The following is a 17,077-nucleotide window of genomic DNA, read 5'->3' on the forward strand; positions in this document are numbered from 1 at the left end:
AGAAAACTGCAGTACTTTACAGGCGCAATAATAATAGGAACACAGCAGAGTAATAAAAAGAAGCAAGAAGGGTGGTGAGTTACATAAAGTCTCTAAGGGGACATAAAGGAAGGCAATTAATAAACTGCAAAGCCTTTTGAAAGTGACTGAATAAATATTCACAAGTAAATACTAGTGTAGCATGTCTGAGGAGCATCTGTCCATTAATTAAAAGATCCAGTGTTGCACATGACTAGTACTTTTGAAAGAAAGATTTCATAGAAAGTGTCCATATCTGATCAAAACCAAAGTGCTTATTCTAAACAACAGCATTGGGGAGCTCCATTTTTAAATGCACAATGACCACATAATAATTTGAGTTTGCACTTTGCAAAGATCAGTGTGTATTTTATTATTTCCCTGTACTGTTCTTGACAGTCATGGACCAGTAAAAAGACCTATATTTGTATGTAAGATCATGAATGTCTTCAGGGTTATATGAAAATACATACTTTGTCTACAGACTGAAAGCAAAGCAATCTGGGGATACATCTAAATTTTCCTCCTTCTTCTGCTGGGCTTATCTGAAAACAAGCCCTCAGTGGCATTGAGTTGAGTTAGAAGGGAGACAGGACTATTACAAAAATGTCCACGGTACTTGAAGGTTTTTAAAAGTCTTAGCATAAATAAAGACGTTGTAGTTTCCACTGCCAGATACCTAAGGAAGTTTATACAGACTCTGCTTTGCCTGAGGCAAATTCTGCACTTGAAGCCTACAGGTGTTTGCTCTGCTTCTCCTGCCTGTAGTTATCCCCTGGTAAAAACATTCTTTTATGTCAGCGAAGCAATTGAAATCAAGGCTTCTTGTGACTTTGACAAATCACTTACTCACTCTGATCCTCATTTTACCCACAAAAAAAATTACATCAGAGTACTGTTCTGAACCCCAATTAATGATTGCAAACCATTCTAAAGTCCCTGAAGGTTGACACTGTAGAAAAATAACCCTGTATTTTCTTCTGCCAAAACAAAACAAAAAAAAAAGATCCATTTGACATTCAGTATTTTTAGTAAAGTTCATAAATTATAACGCATTCATGTTGTACAAATAATAATTAAAATAATTGTTAATCTAAAAATTGAGTACAAGTTTTGGTATGCTATCACTAAAGTTTCTTTGTATTATTCTTTATTCTAGAAGTCCGTGAATAGTACCAAAATACATGAATTGTTTTACAGATTTTAACATTCTCAACTTGTAACAAATACATAGATACACACGCAAATGTGCACATACACACATACACCTCCTCCTGCATGTATTGAAAAATTCTTTCATAAGCAAGCTAATAAAAATATCCAAAATGTTGATTTAATACAAAGTAATTTCTTCTTATAAAATTTTGTAAAGACCTCCATAAAACCTGTATCAATGTATATTTAAGAATATGTCTTACTTTAAGCAACTTTAAAGATAGATTGCTGAATATTTTTTTCTGTATTTGCTAGCATGTTAATCTAAATTTAATAAAAGATAGTACCAGTGAATTAGCAGAAACAACTATTATATAGATATTTTTCCACTGGTGCTTTATTAGCACTTTGAATTTTACTATGCGTGTTCCATTGATAGACAGGATATAAAGACTGTTATTTGTTTAACAATCATTCATTCAGCAAACCAAACTATTTTAATTTGCCTATGACTCTAGAGACAGTAATTTTTAGCAAGTTTATCCTCAATTCTGCCTCAGACACATCTCATTTACTTTATAGACTTGTTCTTATAATTATAAGTATGGTAAAATTAGATGTTTCCAGATGCTGATAGTATAGGCCTTATATACGGAAGAACACATATAGTAAATATGAACCTTCCCAATTTCAGGCTTGCATCTGACCCTTCCCAGAAGGGACAAGTTAGACATTCCCAGCACAGCCATGTAGCTTCTCTCCAGTTCTCCAGTGCCACATGAGGAGTACAGGGGGCCTTGGGACAGTACTGTGGGGGTGCACAGTGGCCAGGAGCATAGAATATAATATTAAAGAAAGCAAGGAGAAGGTGTCATGTCAGATGCTCTGTCTGAACCTGGGGGATACACAAGTGTGCATGCAACAGTCAGAGAGAGAATTCAAAGATACACTCAAGGCTTCCCTTAAGCTGCTGTTAGATGCCTGGATGACATTTTTGAATGATGATTTCTTTAACTGCCACCTGTGATGCCAAACATCTTAAGTGGATGCTACATATTAGTTTGGTATTCAAGGTAGTATGGAAAAAATCTCAGACTTCTCCAAGCTGCACCTTTTCAAGGCTATAAAGCCAAGCTATAAAAGAGGCCAGTTAAAATGCTTCAAACTCAATACATCCAGTACATTTAATCTATTTCTGTCCTAAAGAAAAATTGCCCTTCAGAAACATTATTATATAAGAAATGAAGTGCCTTATGCAGTGGTTGGGTTTGAGGTTTTCTTCTCATTTTTGTGAAGGATTAAGCCTATGTGATTGTAACTGCTGACACTAGGTTGAGTAGGTAGATTTTTCTGGTAAATTAAAACAATTTTTTTTGTCAAATAAGTAAAATGCTGGTGCTTTGTTTATGTTTATAGTTGAAAGATTTCAATACTTCCAAAATTACAAGTGATACAAAAGTCAAATGTAATTTTTCCTTTGTTTCAATTATAAAAGCAATACATTTATTTCATATGAAGTAAAAGGTCCATTAAACACCAGATAGTGTTTGATACCTAATCAAAATGGTATAGCCAAGTAGCAACAGTAAAATGACTGTGAGGATGACAAATATTTTTTTCATCTTTGGTGCATTTTTCCAAGACATGTTATACATTGGGGTTTTCCCCAAATTTTGGGGTTTTTTACACATAAATCCTCACATTCTAAAATTATTATTATGCCTTCCCTAAATTAAAAATGAAGGTAATTACCTTAATACAATGAAAAGCACTTAACTGGAGTATTTTTTGGTTTGTGAGATTTTTCTGAACAGCATGAATGAATGTAAATGAAAAAGAAGAAGAAACAACTAACAAGTAGAAAAACAATGTACAAAAAATTACTGAGATCTGAACTGCACAGAAAAAACTCAGATCCTAAGCCTGACCTGCTGCCACTGAATGTGGCATAAATATTATCTTACAATTACTCATGAGAAGATAACAAACTTTAACAATTTACTTTCTGGGAGTTAATTGTAAGTTTCTCAAAGTAACTGTGATATGTTACAGGATATGACATGTGAGTGGATTTCTTATCTTCATGAGACCCCAAGAATTCTTACTAAAAACCAGGCCTGACTTTTATGATCTGCTGGGACCATATCATCTAGTGAGGGAAACACAAAGGATGAGCTGCTGACATTTACAGTTAGGCAAAATTGTTTCTTACCCAATATTATTATCCAGCAATGACTCCAACACTGGCAAAATTAAAATTAAAGTGTTGCAATTTCTCATATCTAAAATCAGAAGGCATTATTACTACAAAATCAGATGAAAATGAAACTAATTAACAGACTCAGTTTTAAAATGCTGCAATGAGAGCCTATCATTACAGTTCTTCCTTTTCAGTATTCTTCCCAGTCATTACAGAGACCAGTCCAGATGAAGGTGATCACAGGTCTCATTAACTGACTCCATTGCTAAATTAATCTTCAGTTGTCATCAGGAATATAATAAACCTTGCTCACTTGATTTTTATAGCCTTGAGACCCTCTTGAAAAGAGGCCCTCTTGAAAAGAGGTGTTTTCATACTTACCAGCAAGACCAGTTTTCACAGTGCAAACTTAATGTGTAAGACCTCTTGTGATTCAAAAGAGACAGAAAACCATATATAAAAATATCAAGGTGATTTTCATCTTTGTGGAAGAAGGAAATCAGAAAGCATTGAAGTGATTTCACATAGGATTTGTAGAAATTCTCATTTGAAATAAAATATAATGGGTTAAATTGTTGTATTAGTTGACCTGAGTTTCTCCCCATTCACTTGCCAATTACTACCACTTGTAATTCCTATACTATTTCATGTATTTCCAACTGTCTTTTGATGCTAAGCAGTATATGAAAACGGCAGGTCCTGTTAGCACCATGTGATCATCTAGGTCTTCAAGGACTGCAACAAGATGCACTACACACCACCAGCAACAAAGAGCTATGCTGTGAAAACAGATCTGCCTGAAATTGTTATTTTCTTTTATCACTAGTGCTTTCTTCACGTGAGTTGTGTAGATTATCCATTTTAAACATGTATCGCATCAGGAGCTCCTATATTGCTTTCACATTTCCTGTTCATGCCAATAAAATGTCAGCTTAGGCACTTTGTGTCCCATCTTCGGGGACTTCTGGGTATTTGCAAACGATGTTGATTCCAGCTGGAGTCCTAGGTGTTCACCACTCTTCCTGCAGCCCCATCAGTGCTGGCAACAATGGGAGTTCTAATGCAGACAAGCTGTTTGCCTTTTTATGACCAGTGTTTACTATACAGCAGTAAATCCGTATGGTGAAGCAGAGCAGCTGCCAAGGCTTTTTGCATGCTCAAGCTGATGTCACCACCAGCTCGTGTTAGTCTAACAGTGGGAAATTCTGCTAAAAGGCTCCTTGTAGACATGCTTTTCAGTACTGTACCTCTGCTCAATAGATCATTCATGAGCACCCAGCCCCCTCTCCAGAGAGCATGTAGAGTCCAGTCGTGAGCAGGAAGGGTTGGAGACAAGGCTGAGTTTCTTACTTGCAGCTCAGGCTTGGAGCTGTTTTATTGTCGCCATGGCTACAGGCCCCACATGCCTCCAGTCCCTGCTTTATGAAAAGAATGATGCAGTGTCTAGCCTTACAGCTGAATATATAAACCAAATTAGTCTACCATGCCTCTACCTGTTTTGCGGCTCACAATGAAAGAAGTAATGTATCAAGCAATCAGTCTTGTAGCAGTTATATTCTGTAAACACTAAGTCATTACACCCAGACTTTTTTATTTGCTCTTTAGAGCCCCTTCTCAGTATAATAAACTGCAGGTTTCAATTAGAAAGCTAATTCAGAATAGTCCTCTGTGATTTCTCAGAATTTCTGTAACATACCAGCTAAAAGTTACAATTCAAATCCCCTTTCTCACTCCATTTTTGCATAATCCGACTCACTAAACAAGATGCAGAAAGACAATGATGAATGTCTTTTCCAAAGCTACAGTGCCAGGGTATTACTAGAATCAAACTATGCCTAATATAAGTAAAGAAGAGTTATATAGTCCTGCAGGGAAATATTTACTCTTCCTGAATAGAGCAAGAGCCTCATATGGTCCCATCTCAGCTAGGAGATTAAGTAATCCCTGAATGGCATTGAGGCAGGGCAGTGAGGGAAGATGTGTCCCGTGGTACTGCTGTTGTCAGTGTTGTTTAGAAGAGGGTGACAGAAGGAAAGAATACCTTAGAAGTGTAGTCTCCATTGAAAGATAAATATATAAGAGGGGGAAAATGGGTATCAGAATAAAAATGTGTAAATCTCAGAGTATGACAATGTAGTCTGCATGCTAAGGACTTGGAAAAAAAGGTAGTAAGAGGAAGAAGAACTAGCATGAAGAGTAGGGAAGGTGTAAATTGCCTTTTATTTCCATCACATTATACATTCTTCTTTCTTCCCTAGCTTGTAAATTCCACCAGTTTTGATTCTCTACATGCTCATTTAGACTGTACATGTCAGTAAATGGAGAAATGTAGTCACATGGTTTACCATCTTTTACATTCTATCTCTGTGTTTAGCAAAGCGGGCCTTATCCTCACCTCCAAAATCCCATTAAAGTATTTTGGCAGTCTGGGTTGCAAGAGACATTTATAGCCAGGGAACTGTAAAGAGTTCTCAATACAAATAAAGAATAGAAGAAGATGTTATGTTTTTATGAAACTGAAGTATTTCTTAAACAAATAAAGACAGCTTTATTTCCTATCAGGGAAGAAACAATGTAAAAATGCATAAATTGAACACAGTCCACCAAATTAAATTCACCCTGGCCACAGCAAATTGAAATTATATGAAACTTCAGCAAGGCACTTCTATTTTTCTCACATTGTCCAATCTTATTTACACAAAATGTTTAGTATTTGGCCAAGTGTTCAAAAAATATGAACCAACATGACCCAGTGCAGAAACTCTTATCTGTAAGAGGTATGAATCCTGATCTTTTGGCCTTGGAACAGGAAGTGGTTTAGACCCTCGAACCAGTACTGAGCTTCCTGTTAAAGAGTCTCTTCTTTTGGATATTTTTTGATTATTTAAGGTGTGTTATTGTCATTTCATGCTGTAGAAGAAATTATAGTAAGACATATTATAGTAAATAACAATAACACATTTGTCATCTAAATTTAATATAAACAGAAAACTAAGTAACAAATGAGAGAAACGTAAATATTCTATTTTACTGTTGCATTGTACAAATATTTATAATGCATATGTTGTATGGGGCAACATAATGTGAAAGCAGGATAGCTATTAAGTTTCAGACACATTTAGTCTGTGTTCTAAAGATTAAGTGAAAAAAATTCTTTGAAATTCTGTACTTTCAGAGGTTTCACATGCATTATATTGTATTTTTCCTTTCTTTTACCAAAATGATTGAGGTATGACATAAGTACAGAAAAGAGAGGACTTTGTAAGAAAAACTATACAAATAACTGCTAATGGCTTGCCCAGTCTGTAAGTTTTAAAAACAGTTAAGACATTTAGATCATGTATTCCAACCTCCTGTATTCACCATCGTCCCGTTCACAACCATTCTGCCCAAGTAGCTTATGCTAAGGCCAAAAAATTGAGTCAAACAAAAACATTTCATCATTTTTGTGCTGAAGCAACTGCTTTCTCTCAGCAGTGAACAGCAAAGACCCAGGTTCCACCACAGCCCGAGGCTCCTTGAGTAGCACGGAGCTCATTAAGTAAAATGTTCCAAGGATCTGAAAGAGAGGAATCATAACCCATGACAAGGAAAATCATAAGTAAATAAACAACTTCTTCTCATTGACAAACACAAAACAAGGAAACAACATTAAAAACCTAGTCCAGTTTGATCTGCAAAAGGGAAATGTATTTTTGGTCTGATCAGTTTGAGCTCTGGCATATGGATAAATACCAACCCATGTCATACAATTAAGATTCTTTGTACCATTTTTGAATCTTAACCTGACCTATATTGAACTGTCTGTAGCTACAAACTAAGAGCCAGAAAAAGAAATTAAAAAAATACATCTGTCACTTGTAAAGTGAAATTAAAAGTGATTAATTTGCCCTTGCACATAAGTGCCTGAAATAATCAGGCATGTTGTGTTTGATCATAGTAATTGCCATGTTTTTCCTGAGTCCAATGCAAAATGTATTGAATGCAAATAGATTCTAAAGTATGTTCTCTTTTTTCTAGAGGAATGTAAAGTAGAAAAGACTTCCCCAAAATGGAAAATAAAATGTCAACATCAAGAAAACAGTTGTGACCACATGACTCATCTCCATTTCTGATTTCCTTCCAGTAGTTTGACTTCTTTTCCTTAAGATAGAACCAGTCTGGTTCCAAAAACTCCAAGTGATGCTGTATATCCTGCCTTTCTGCAGATATTTCTGCATTTAACTTCTGTTATGAAAGCACCTTTATCATTCAGTTTGCCTGATATGAGATACATTCACTAGAATTTAACATTTTTCCCCTCTGTTATTATCAAAGCTTTCCTCAGTATCACCTGAACACAGGGGCTGTCTTCTATAAAGAAAGAAATTCACAGAAACTGAGCTACTTTTAGCTTTATGCTCTCAAGTTCATCTTCAGGACTGATTGAAATTTTTTATATATCTGCATTCTTTTCAAGTATAGATGATAGCACTGATGTGCTAATCTAGTGTAACAGTGCTATTTATAGAAGTAATATGGTCATTTCCATCTTGTGTCTTGGTTATCTCTTAAAGATTCACAAGGATTCTTTTTGCCATAGTCTTTCATTCATAATTTGCTTGTGCCAAAAAATATTAATCTCTCTGAACACTCAAATCTTATGGGCTTCATTGCTTTCCAAAATAGAGTTTTCTGTCCTCTTATGCTCACCTTTACTCTTGGTTTCCAGCTACACTGTCTTGCATTTGGATATTGAGAAAGCTTTTGGCTGCAGGACACCCACTTAAATTATACATAATTATCTGTAATCATAACTTGATCTCCTTCCTCATTATTTCTCGTCCCTCAAACTCTTTTACACCTACAAAGGCTGCCATGAAAAATATTATCACCTTCTTGATAACCAAAAAAGTGCTGCATGGCCTTTACAGCAAAATAATTTGAATCCAAATGGATATGACCATTCATAGTATAGAGTGATGTGTAACTCCTAATTCTTGATCATATTTGTATAAACCTGGATAACTTCAAAGATATCAATATGAAAGTAGAATTTGCCATCAAGAATGTACAAGAGCCTAATTGTACATCAAAACATAAAATCATAGAACCACAGAATGTTGATGGGCCTTAAGAACATTTAGTCCCACTGACCTCTGCTAGGGCCAGGGACACCTCCACTAGACTAGACTGCCCAAGACTGTATAAAACCTGGCCTTGGAACACACCCAGGGATGGGGCATCTGCAGCTCTTCTAGGCAAATGTTCCAATGCCTCACCACCCTAACAAGAACTTCTTCTGTATAGCTAGCTTAAATTTGCCCTGTTTCAGTTGGAACCCATTATTTCTTGTCCTATCACTGCAATTCTGGATGAAGAGTGTCTGTCTGGCTTCCATTTAGGCCTCTTCATATCACATCATGTGTTACAGTCGAGACAGCCACAACATACAGAGCATCATCATACAATTTCAGAAAGCTTCAGCCCAAATAGAGTAACACCAAACCACTTCAGAAGGCTTCAGGCATCTGCCCATACAGAGTAACATCACCCCACTTCAGAAGGCTGCAAGTGGCTGCCCTTCTTGTTCTTCAGCCCAACCTTTTATACCCTCATGTTCATGCATTGCAGTTGTGTGCTCTCTGATCCATTTGGTGGCTGGTCCGTGCCCCTGGGCACTCCATGGCTCATTGCTGTCAGTGCTGCTCACCTGCTTCTCACAGCTGCACCCACTGGGGATGAGGCTCAGCCGCAGCCCCACTCCCAGTTACCACAAACTGTGTGCCTACACCTTCAGACACTGGAAGGTTGCTCTGAGGTTTCCATGCAGCCTTCTCTTCTGTAGGCTGAACAGTCCCATGTTTCTCAGCCTGTCTTTGCAGGGGAGGTGCTCCAGTCCCTTTCATAGCTCTGTTCTAGACTCACTCCAACAGTTCCATCTTCTTCTTCTGAGGGTACAGGTGGGGTCCCAGGAGAGCAAAACAGAGGGGAAGAATGACCTCCATTGACCTGTTTGCCATGGTCCTTTTGATGCAGCTCAGGATTTGGTTGGCTTTCTGGGCTGCTAGCACACTGTCAGCTCATGTTGAGTTTTTCATCAACCATCATTCCCAGGTCCTTCTCCACACAGCTGCTCTCACACAGCCCTGTAGGTGTGTCTGGGATTGCCACATCCCAGGTGCAGGACCTTGCACTTTGCTTTGCTGAACTTCATGCTTGACTACCCAGAAACTATATAAATAACTATATAAACAAATATTTCAGTCTTGAGATTCAGAAATAGAAAGGCAACTGCAATGAGGGAAAAGAAGGCAAAACCATTAAGTTTATTTAGAATCTCTGTGCCACACTTTACCTGAATTTCACAGAAAAGATTATATTATTGCAAATATTCTGAATACACACTCATCCTGAGGATCGTCACATTTTTCATAGGTTATTTTTCAAAAATCATCACCTGAATTTGCCATAGTAAGATCCTCTTTGTGGTAGTAGAGAAAATTCTTGTAAAATTGTACTAAAATGTATTTCATACACAGCCTATGCTGTTTCATTTTGCTTATTTTAGAAATGTTTATGCATGTTTCATCTCTTCAAAAAGGGATTGTGAAGACTGAATGAATGTACTTTGAACCCAATGATCTCCTGGTAGAATGTAATGTTGCCTAGGTTTCCTGGGAATATACCACAGGAACAGATGAAGATAATGTAGTTGCATATTATGTACTAATGAATATTCTGACTGATGTACTCACCCCAAGGTATACTGGAACATCTGTTAGTTTATTTAGGCATGACTCATCATTCTTATTTTTAAGATACTTAAGTGGGTGAACATATCTCTCCTTAAAGATTATCGAATTGGGAAAAAAATAACAAGAAGCACATGGGATTATGCACTAGTGATGACATGGAATGTGCATCCAGGTGAGAGATGTACTTTAATTCTTTCACTGTTCATTCCCTTAGGAACTTAGGTCTGTATTTGAGGAAGGTGTTAGCCTGGCTTGTATTGATTATACAAAGCAATGACAACACATTAAGAGCAAGTGTTGTAGCTGTGAAGCCTCACTCATTACTGCACATGTTTAAAAACAAGGTTGATAGATCACCAGTAAAATACAGTACAGTAGGGGGTAGTGTCCTCTCTACCATATCAAGCTTTAAAATGTAGTTTCAATGGTTTTCTAAAATAGTGGACTCAAAAAATATTATCTGCAATATGAAGTAAATGACATGGTGAAAGATTCTGTTCTGTGTTATACAGAAGCTAAAACTAAGGGACATAATGGTCCTCTTTCATTTGAAAGTATAGGATGTCTAAATTATTTAGGTCTGCAAATCTACCCGCTACGCTATAGGTAAATACAATGTTGGATCAAAGAAGCAGCACATGTGACAGTGTGAATGGTTTCCTCCTATTCTGTGAATGACTCCAAATGTAAACATTGTATTACACAAGCATCACATTTTCAGCTGATTCTGATTTCTGAATACTAGGGTCCTCAAAACTTTTCACCCACTAGTGGGAAGAGATTGAGTTTTCCATGTTAATCCAACATTATTTAATTCTGGTTTAGCAAAGACCTTCAAAATAAACTTTAGGGAAATTGCAGACACACTGGCTGTACTAAGTATTTTTATTTTATTTTTCCTGCTAGTTTTATCATTGACAAAGGACAATTACAGACACCAAGAAAAAAAAAAGGCTAAAAACCTAAAAACCAAAGTTACATAGAATACTTACACCTTTCACAACATTTATGTATTGATCCAACCTTTGGGATGTACTAGACATAAAACATCCTGAGCAGGAAGTGAAAGGAAGTCTATCTTTAAAGGTCTCCAGTGATGAAGATGAATTGAACAGTGCTGGTCCCAGTAAAGATGCCCCCAGGGACACCACTTAACGCTGATTTCCATCCAGACATTGAGTTGTGACCATTCAGACAATTCCTTACCCACCAAAGAGTCCATCCATCCAATCCATATCTCTCTAGTTTGGAGAGAATGATATTATTGGGGATCATGTCACAGACGTTACAGTAGCCTAGATAGTGACATCCTTCTCTCTTCCCTTGCCCACTAAGGTACTCACAGTTTCTTCCAGCCTCCAACTAACACACATTTTTGCCCAAAGACAGCACATGGGCCTGGAATTGAGATCCCTTCACTATCTGTGCTGGGCTATAGTTATTTCCACTGCAATTCTTCAGATGTATTATGGCTTTGAGAGGTGATCACGAGTGAATCTACTTTCTGTGGTTTAAGGTGTTACTGTTCATGGTTGCCAGTTCCACACCTTTTCCAGCAGGAACACTGCTGTAGTATGTTTGGCAGGTGAGGATATGTCTGTGTCAACTACTCTTTGAAAATATATGCTGAACCTACATTTTACTTTTAAATGAGCAACAGTGTCCATGTACAAAAGGTCCCCATCACCACAAAAATTGTTTCACAAAACAATCTGTGCAAAGTTTTCGTTACCATCTTTTCAGCAGAATGCATCCTAACTCCATCTAACCTGCAATGTTGTAGCCTAAAAAGTTGTTAGCCTCCCATAGTCTAATAAAATGATCTGATGGATGTTGCTTCTCAATGATCCTCTCTTTCATCCTACCTTTTATTTAGCTGTTATATTCATTTTCATTCTCTGTTCTACAGCCTTTACCCTGATATTTGGGAAAACTTATATCCAGATAGATTAATTTTTTATATCCTTTTTATGATGTCAGTTAATAGGAGATACTAAGAAAAGACTACAAGATAAAGAGAAACATACAGTGATCTTTATCTCAGGGAGGGTAAAAATCCCTTTACAATGACAGTGGTTTACACTTAGCTTCTCTAAAACTTCATTCACACGTTAGTTGTTAAATTTTTTCTGGACACTTCCTCACAAACTTCCCTCACTCCTTCCATGGTGCTCAAAGTATCCCCAGGCATTATCAGTTGATTGGAGGCAGCTGATCTCTACAACTGAGAGAGGATGCTGAGAAAGATGTTCTCAGAACCCTTGCAAAAAATATGTGTTTGGAGAGCAAGAGCAATAAACTCCAAAGAGTCAGAGGTAGTAAAGACTACTTTGGAAGCTGGACACAATGAAGAACTGTGAGCAGGAGTGCAGCCGGCTGGAAAGTTTTCCTTGCATATTAAAAGGGAAATACCAAAATTGCTTATGGCCACCCTCTGATTAAATTCCCAAAACCCATCTATAAGGTACATGCCTAAAGCTTATGCAGACTGAACCATTCAGGGTGAAATGTACATTGAGACCATTTTGCTGCTAACAAGAATTAAATCAGACTGAAGCTGAGAGTCTATGTATTTTGTTGTTTCCACCATTGTTGTTTTTCAGCGTATTTTATCACGTTATGAGCCATGCGCTGATGAAAGTGTTCATTTGTGCCTGGCAAAATCTCAACCATCCACACACCCAGAGCACTAAACACCTGACTTCTAGTATTTGCTGACACATTTGGTTTAATACCTTGGGGCATTTTGACTGTTTTTACAGATAGGTAGACAGGCCAAGCACTTAATGCAGGCTTGAATACACAGAAACAAATGTTTCTTAAATAAAGTCTTCTTTCTCTTGCCCCCATTCTCTTGCTTTTTCAGCCTCAGCTTTTCACTATGAGGTTATTTTTTTCTTTTTTGAGAAAATGAAGATTGCTTAAGAGCATATGGGGAAAATTTGTGGATATCTTAATTTGGTTTATTATATTTTGAAAAATACAGAGACGTCATTTGCTCAGACTTTGCAGAAACAGCAGAACTCATTCAAAACCTGAATGGTTTTTAGAACTAATTTTTGGACTGAATTTCTATCCTCAAATACTTTTTAAATTATGCTTTGGAATAATATAAGGTGACTAATCTCTTACTATTTATAGCATTGAAAGTATGTAAAATAATGGCATAATGATTACTGGTTAAAACTGAACCATCTCTTCTAGAGGTCATTACCTTGATCTGTAATGTCACTGCAACAAACCACAGTAGGTGAGTTTGGTTGGGTCTCCCTACATTCTTCTTTCATATGAAGGAAGTAACAGCATGTCTCTGCTAGCCCAGTTTAATATATCACTTGAAAAAACAAACATACATGCAATATAAAGAAGGATAATATGACCTAAAGGAATACAGTAAAACACAGTCCAGATAAATAAAACCAGAATTGCCAGGGCTTAGCATGTCTAGGCATAGAAACTATACACTTATGCCTCTAGAGAATAGCTAATAAATTATTTTCAAGTTAAAACTTCAAGTTCATGCCAATACATGGAAGAAAGCCTAGTATTCAAAGTCAAGACTTAGTCCTAATGAAAAGATTTCCTTATCTAGCCAGAGAAAACTTGGAGATCAACATATTTAAGAAACTTAGAGTCATATACTATTACTTCGATATACTCAGAAACTTAGAGGCAGACACTCGTATACTTCACAGTCTTAAGTTAAGCTCAGCCTCTGCTTAGATCCAGCTTACATGGCCATTATATGAAAAGTTTAGATCTCGGCTGGCATCTTTTGAAAGTCTGGTCAATCAGAAGCTGTTGTTTCTCATTGCTGGTCAAAATCTTGTTTTCAGTTAAAGTTATGGAAGAAATGAGCTCTTCTGAAGGGCTGGTCTGAAGCAACTGAGAAGTGCCTGTTAGCCAAAATCATCTCAAGGATATTAGGCACTTCCTGTTGGCAAGTATTCAAAACTTTGCTGTACATTCAACATTTGATGAATTTCTACAGGACAGAGAACATGGCACTGTGCACAGCCTCATGCATGCAGCAAAGGACAGAGACTGTTGGAGAAAACTGAAGTAACATACAAACCAGAAGCTGAGCATAATTTTTATTTATTTGTCCAGGAAAACAAAGCTTGACAACATTATACAAAGGGGGGATGTGGGGCTTCTTTTCATGGTTGGTTGCTTGGGTTTTTTGTAGGGTTCTTGTTTGTTTGTTTGTTTGTTTGTGGTGTGTTGTTTTCCCTCCAAAGCAGGTAATTCTTGCTTTCTAAAAGCCGAAAGCTAAAAACTCTGACTTACATGACCCTGACATATAACTCCAGCTTCTGGCCTAAGCTGAAATTAGTCTAAACCCTTAATAAAGCAAAATCGGGCAGAAATCTTGTGGCATCATGAATTAATTTCATAATATTCAAAGCAGTTTGTGTTCATGAGGAAAGAGGCACAGAGGAATGTAACAATTAACAGTAGTTTCTGTAGCCAAAATAAGTGAAGGCCTGCAGCCAACAGTCCACACCACGCATTCCCAGGCATGTTGATCATACTTTCAGAGTGGAAAAACAAGAACACTGTAATCAAAGAGGAGGAAGTTAAAGAGAAGTGTTTTACTGAGAACAAGGGAAGATGGATGACAATAGGAAGAAAAAGGGAAAGTGAAGATCCCATATATTTTGCAGTAAAGAGTAAAAAATGGAAGATTCCCCTAGTATAACTCCTACTGTTCGCTCCTCCCTCAACATCTTCAAATGTATTTGTGTTCTAACACTTGCAACACACTCTCTTGCATTTGGTCCTGATCAACTAAGCTCCCTAGTCATAAACCTTCTGACTCATTCTCACATATCAGCCTAGTTTCTATGGTGTAGGAACACCAAAGAACAAAAGCCTAAGGTGATAATCCCTCCTCTTCATACTTAACTCCATGAAACAAATTCCTTCAGCTCTGAATCTTTGTGTGCCTTCTGACACACACAAATGTATATTTGAAATCATCATCTATATATATATGTATATGACCTTATTGAACTATGCAATCCCACCTTAATGTCAGAAACTCTGATCCCTTGCTATTTAGCACTAAGAGCCTCAGGAGATTTGAAATGCTGGATGTTATAAATTATCAAATCGTGAACCAAAATTATCAAATATTTAGCAAAGATTTATTAATTTGTCTGTGAGACCAAAGTTCAGTCTTCGAAACCACCACAGCCAAAGAGTCAGTGTCAAGCCCGGGATCGGCGCCGGGTGAACACAGATCTGATGTCCAAATGTCAGAATCTCCCCAGTTCACACTCGCGGCTCTGCACAGTGAGGTTTTATACAGTTTATTCTGCCCGAGGCAAAGATGACCGAATTTTCTTTGTGCCTTTTCACATGCATCACTGTTGCTTTCCATGTGCAGAGGTGGACAAAAGCCTCGTCCAGGTGTGTCGTTGTTGTCAGTTGACTCCGGAGAAGCCATGTATTCACACGTATCAGGGTGGCGCCATTGGTTATCTCGACAGCTGCAATCGGCAGGGCAATAATCGATAATCGCTTTCGGGTGGTACAACTCGGAAAACCAGCGATTATCACCCTGGAAGCCTCTATTCTTACGTTAAAGCGTCGATGTTTATCTTAACATGCGTCCAGGAGCTAGTTTTATCTGAATAAGACAGCTGCTCCCGGCCAGGGTAGTCAAAAAGACATGGTTTGGATTTTACAATATTTTATATCATATATTAATAGCATGAATTATCACTACCATATACTACACTGGATGTGAAAAAACAGTAACAGAAAATGCCACTGTTCTGGTTCTGTGCACTAGAGTGAAAAAAAGCCTTCATATTAGTTTCTTTCTCTGATGCCTACAAATATTAAGCAGAGAAAACAAAATTTTTATGATTTTTATTGTTTTCCTTGTGGTCTTAGCATTAGAGGATGGAAAAAGCAGAGGGCCAGTCAGCTGAAATGCAACTTCAAGGATTAACTATGCTATGGTATCATCTGTATTCCGTTCTGAAGATATACACTGTCATGAGGCCTGCAAGGAATACTGATTACATTATTTGTAGCCATTGTTTGTAAGTCTCATATTTACTCTGGACTTTCCAAGTCATCAGAATAACTCTGACAAGCCTCAGCTCTGTCCTTGTGATCAACAAACCACTTGTGTAGTGAATGGCTCACTATTATGGAAGTAGCAATCAAAACAGCTCCACATATAAAGCAATTTTGGCTTTACCTAGTCTACTTTATGTAATGATATACTTGTTTTGAACCATGGGCAAACATTAATTTCTTCCAACGATCTAAAGTATCTAGTGTAAAAAAACCTAAGACCAATGAAACTTTGTGCAGTTTTATCTTTATTTTAGTTTCTTCGCACATGAATCATTTAAATTACTGATTAGAAAACGCTTCCACTGAATGACTTGCTAAACAAAACTTCAAAATCAGTCTGGTTTGTCCCAGCAGGAATGGTGGAAAAATGTCCACGTTAAGGGTTCAGAAGTATTAGGGAGGATATGGAACACAAAGATACATGTAATAGAAAATAGTCATGATATTTTTTTTCTTACTGAAAAACTCTTCAAAACTCTTTCAGGTAATCCTAGAGTTTCAGTAAGCTCTACTGATTTAAAGAATGATTCACAGTTGGACTGGAAATGAAGGAGCTTTTAAAGTGCAATCACCAAACCCATACGGTTTATTTCACATCTTACTGCTCAACTTTAGAACGAATATAATTCAAATCACAATACAATGATGATTGATGTTTTTCATCAACACCCAATTATCATTCCATCATGGCACAAGACTTTAAAGTAGAGTTGTTTGAGCCAAGTAAAGCACAAAGTGAGCATCTGAAAATCCAGATCTGTGCTCTTGCAAAATTACTTACCAAACCGCACTAATTATTTTCTAACATGTTAGATCATGTTAGTTGTGTATGGGTATACAAGATCAGGCATTAATTTTAATCTTATGTTCA

This window comes from Geospiza fortis, unplaced genomic scaffold (genome assembly GCF_000277835.1).
Source record: "Geospiza fortis unplaced genomic scaffold, GeoFor_1.0 scaffold166, whole genome shotgun sequence".
Classification (NCBI taxonomy): Eukaryota; Metazoa; Chordata; class Aves; order Passeriformes; family Thraupidae; genus Geospiza; species Geospiza fortis.